Source organism: Aquarana catesbeiana, linkage group LG07 (assembly GCF_042186555.1).
Source record: "Aquarana catesbeiana isolate 2022-GZ linkage group LG07, ASM4218655v1, whole genome shotgun sequence".
Lineage (NCBI taxonomy): Eukaryota > Metazoa > Chordata > Amphibia > Anura > Ranidae > Aquarana > Aquarana catesbeiana.
In genome coordinates, this window is record NC_133330.1 from 288,380,970 (window position 1) to 288,386,747 (window position 5,778).

The following is a 5,778-nucleotide window of genomic DNA, read 5'->3' on the forward strand; positions in this document are numbered from 1 at the left end:
GTTTTGAACAGAGCAGCCCCAATCCTCCTCTTTTTGGGTCCCTCTTCTGTGCTCCTGGTCCCTCCCTCCTGTTGAGTGCCCCCCAGAGCAAGCAGCTTGCAATGGGGACACCCGAGCCGAGTCATAGCTGATTGATGGATCTCATGTAAGTATTGGGGGCTGAGGGTGGCTGCTGCACATAGAAGGTTTTTTTTTTTTTTTGTAATTCCTTTATTTTTCAAAGAGGATATGGTATAAATCCCAAGTAACTGACATAAACATGTAACAAATAATACCATTATGAAATAGAAACAATAGGGTCACAACAGCCAATATACAAATCGATTGTCCCAGCAATACCCTACTCAGCTGAGCAACATAAGATATACTAGTTTTGAAAAATGATGAACAACAGGTAGAGCTGAGGGAATTCACAAATGACCATAATAGTGACCCTAGCAGAAAAACATAAATGTCAAGCTATGCTAGAAATAAGGTTCAAACAGTATCGGGATGCTATGCGTCCCAATGGCCGGGTGGAAATAAAATATACACAGAAGGTTTTTTATCTTAATGCATAGAATGCATTACAATAAAAAAATTCTGCTTTTACAACCACTTTAATTCTCCTTGATAATTGGAAAAACATGCATCTATATTTATAAAAAAAACCCCTAATGTTTCAAAATGTGTTTCTAAAATAACCATCGCTCTACAACAACCTATTGATTTTTTATAAACATCCAACTACTACAGCCTCAGACTATAAATGCATCTGGTTCACAGATGTGGGATCTCCCTCCATACAAAGCGACCCCTCCAATAGTAAAACAGTATAAATAAAAGTCCATGATCAACCCCCCCCCCAAGAGTGGTGCAGTGTCACTATTGTGACACTGAACTATTCTGATGACAGGATGTACAAAAAAAAACAGTAAAAAAAAAATAAAAATGTTAAAAAATTTGAATAAAACATTATTACATTTTTTTTTTACATACTGTCACCAGTTCTTATCTCTAATCACAAAAGATGACAACTTTAAAAAAAACTCACCATGCCTCTTACTAAATACTTTGGACTGTCTACTTTCCAAAAATTGGTAATTTGGGGGGTATTTGTACTGTCCTGGCATTTTAGGGCCTCAAACGCAATAATATACACTGATTTGGGTAATTCTTACCAAAGAAATGTTGTAGAATACATTTTGGCCTTAATTTATGAAGAAAGATTATTTTTTTGCAAAATTTTATAACAGAACTAAGAAAAACATTTTCAGATGTAATATCTTGTCGGTAATGGATAATGGAAATGAATCAGCTGCACAGAGGTTATTTATAGCAATGGGAAACATCCTTGCTTTGGCTATGCTATGTGAATTGTTAATACAGCAATATTTTTAATTTACGTTTGTGCAAGGCCAAGCCAGTAATTTTTTTTAACCCAGAATCTTGATGTGGTGATCTCAGCACAAGAGAGGGTGACTTTCCTGCCCGATGTGATGGGCATAGGATCGCAGATAATATTTTTGGTGGGGATAAACTTAGAACCTCTGTTGGGTTTTTACTGCGTTCTATGTTCCTACTGTGGGCAATTTACCCTCTATATTAGTCTTAGGCCTCATTCTCACAAGGCAGTTCCGCTTCCACGGAGTCCGCCTCGGTCCGCCGGCTCAGCGGGAGATCTCTCTGTTGATCTCCGCTGAGCCGGCAGATGACAGGTTCCTCTCTGCTCACTGAGCGGGGAGGGGCTTGTCGAGTGCCGCTGGTTTCTATGGAGAGATCGGACGAAAATGGACAGCATGTCCGTTTTCATCAGATCTCACCCGATCCGATCCGCCAGCGACGGATCTGAACGTAGAGGCATCCGTCTGCTTTTAGCGGATCGGACCGGGTTGGATGTCAGCGGACATGTCTCCACTGACATCCGTCGCTCCATAGACTAGCATGGAGCGCCTGTTGAACGGTCCGATCTTGTGAAAGGGGCCTTAGTGACCATTGTCCCTGGGACAGAACATCCAAAATCATACAGTTCACACCACAAAAGGGATAGAGGGCGATTCTTCCAATAAAGACACCTGATATAGCGACAACTGTCTAAGGGCCTATTCACATGGCAACATGTGTTATGTGTATTGGTGCAATGGGGTGCCCAACACATATGCATTGCAGTGCACTGCATTGCACAGTAACACACTACATGTTGTGGTGTTCTGCTTTAAGTTTTAAAGCTGTAGTAAACCACCACAACATGTAATGTGTTACTGTTTAGATCAGGAGACATACTTTGCCATTGAATCATTTTCACCCGTTCTTCTTCAGAAATGCAACAGTAGACTTATGCCGCGTACACAAGAATGAAATGTCCGACAGAAAAAGTCAGACGGAAGCTTTTCATTGTATATTCCGATCGTGTGTATGCCCCATCGGACTTTATTTTCTGAAAATTCTGACGGACCTAGAAATAGAACATGTTCTAAATATTTCCGATGGAACCAATTCCTATTGGGAAAACCGCTCGTCTGTATGCTGTTCCGACGGACCAAAAATGACACATGTTCTGAAGCAAGTACGAGACGGAAGCTATTGGCTACTGGCTATTGAACTTCCTTTATCTAGTCCCGCCATACGTGCTGTACGTCACCACGTTCTGGACGGTCGGACTTTGGTCGGACTTTGGTTTGACCGTGTGTATGCAAGACTGCTTAAATGGAATTCCGCCGGAGTTCCGTCGGAGAAACCTTCAGAGTTTATTCCGACAGCAAAACCGGGCATGTGTACGCTGCATTAGATGTGTGTTTTGGATCATTGTCATGTTGGAAAAGTGCACAATGACTAAGGGCACGGAGTGATGGTAGCATCTTCTCTTTCAGTATAGAGCAGTACATCTGTGAATTCATGAAATGAAAGAAATGCAGCTCCCTGACACCAGCAGCACTCATGCAGCCCCACAGAAGGACACTGCCACCACCATGTTTCACTGTAGGCACCGTGCCTTTTTCTTTGTACTTCTCACCTTTGCGATGCCATACAGTTTTGAAGTCATCAGTTCCAAAAACATTTATCTTGGTCTCACCACTATAGAGTTCCAGTAGTCTTCTTTTTCAGCACAGGCCCTGGCAAATTTTAGGGGGGATTTTTTATGCATGGACTTTAGGAAAGGCTTCCTTCAAGAACAACACTCATGCATGCCATTCCTCTGCAGTGTATGCCGTATTGTGTCACGGGAAACAATAACCCCAGTTTGGCTTTCTACATCTTTAGCCAACTGCAGTAAACTTGCATGGCGGTTTTCTTTAACCCTTCTCATCAGAAGATGCTCCTGTCGATGTGTTAACTTCTGTGGACAGCCTGGACATCTATGTGAGATGGCTGCAGTTCCATCTTTGTTAAATATTTGTATCACTTTTGCTCATAGGTGTGCGCAGCCTATTGCATTAGGGTGTGCACCCCAAAACTCAAACACATTTGCATGTGTATATATACTGACGGTGTCAGCAGAGCAATGGACGGTGTCAGTAGGGAAGAGATTGCTTGCAGGAGTTTTTATTTTTTACAATTTTTTACTTTATCTTAAAACATTGTTGGAGCCTTTAGGGTGCTTTGGTGAAATATTAGGGGTCTTAACAGGGAAAATCTGCACCACACGGGGTGATTAGGGTGTGCCCAGGCACACCTGGCACACCCTGTGCGCACGCCTATGCTTTTGCTACAGTATTCTGACTGATAAGTAAAGCTTTGCTGATCTTCTTGTAGCCTTCACCTTTCTTGTGTAAAGAAATCATTTTCTTTCTCAGGCCTTGTGACATTTCTCTGCCATGTGGAGTAGTTAAAGGAGACAATCTGCGCTAAACCTCAGCTGTTATATAAAAAATTGATACCAATATACAAAAATTAACAGAATATCCAGCTCATAGAAATGTATAAAGAAAAAAATGCGCAACCAAAAAAATGAAATAATGTGATGTGAAAATGAAAAAAAATATTATTATATATTACCAATAATGTAGCAATTAGTTACTAGTAACTGAAAATATATAACTGTGATTAAACACTTATGCCTCGTATACACGATCGGAAATTCGGCCAGCAAAAGACCGATAACAGCTTTTGGGCGGAAAATGCGACCGTGTGTATGCTCCATCGGACTTTTGCTGGCGGAATTCCCGCCAGCAAAAGATTGAGAGCAGGTTCTCAATTTTTCGGTCGGAAAAAGTTCCTATCCGAAAATGCGATCGTCTGTACAAATTCTGACGCACAAAATTCCTACGCATGCTCGGAAACAATTCGACGCATGCTCGCTTAAGTATTGAACTTAATTTTCTCGGCTTGTCGTAGTGTTGTACGTCACCGCGTTCTTGACGGTAAAAACTTCAGAGAACTTTTGTGTGACTGTGTGTATGCAAGGCAAGCTTGAGCGGAATTCCGTCGGAAAAACCATCCATGTTTTTTCCGACGGAAAATCAGCTCGTGTGTATGGGGCATTAGTGACAATTTCAGAGAAAGAACAATCCTATGCAATATAGTCCATAGACTGCTGTAAGTTGTGGCACCCGGACACAAAACTTCATAGGGCATCAAAGAAAAATCAATTAGAGGATTTTGTTGTGTTCCTCAATAAATAAAGCAAACAGCGCCGCTTACCAGATCAGGTGGATCTCAAATTATAGAGATCATAGGAGCACACACAGGAGGGGTAGATTCAGAAACAGATGAAGCGATCAGTGATACCGATATCCTTCCTCCTACTCCCGCTCAGCACTGCTGCAGTGTAATTTTCCTGGATCTTCCAAGGGGAACACTCCATGCAAAGGTGTAATTTATAGAATAGAAGAGAGGCTTCATGGTGCAGTACTCAAGAAAGATTTTATTTAAAAACAGTTTTTCCATCGGCACTGACATCCAAACACAAGCAGTATACAAAATGCAAAGCAGCCGCGGCTTCAGCCAGCCAGCTGATGCGTGACCTATAGCTCCACCCGACGCGTTTCCCCCTAGAAGGCATCGACTGGGAAAGGAGGCTCATGTGGAGCAATTGATGACAACATGAAATGGGAAGGGGTTTTCTTTGTTAAGTACCGCCCTTTTATAATCAACTGTCTGCTGGACACCTGTTTAATGAATAATTAGACTCACCTGTAGTTGAATTCTTGTTATTTAGGATTCTGTTGTCTAAAATTTAGCTTTGCTCCTAAGACTTTCATTGGGGTGTATTAATTTTTGCAACATTGTCTTGAATTGCATTTGTTAGTAAAAATACTTTTTTATGTGTGCAAATTAATAAATCTTGGTTGCATTAATGGCCTGCATTTGTGCGAGTATTTTGTAGTATTGTGTGCCATAGAAAATGTTGATTTTGAAAGGAAAGTAAAGGTTCTGACAAATCTGTTGGGATGTACTCATTTACTGTATGGTGAGCACTGTATAAAATATCAGTTTAAAAACTTACAAACTAAAATAAATTGACCCAAACCATTTAAGCTGCCTTGTTCTGATGTCTCATGTTGGGATGTACACAAAAAGAGCTGCCATGTTATTAAACTATTTACCCTGCTGCCACAGTATTGCCAGGAAAATGGCAATGCCCCCCCCCCCCCCCCCATGCCCCTGTGATTTTATGCAGGTAGGGTGAATGTGTAAATCCAGGGATACCCAATACACATCAGAACATCGAGGGTGGAGAGCAAAGTGAGATCAAGTTCCTATTCAGACAACAGATGAATTATTTATTCAATAGCAGCTCTGAGTCTTATCTGTAGTGTTCTGCGAGGACTGGATATATTACAGCACTAGCTTTCCAAT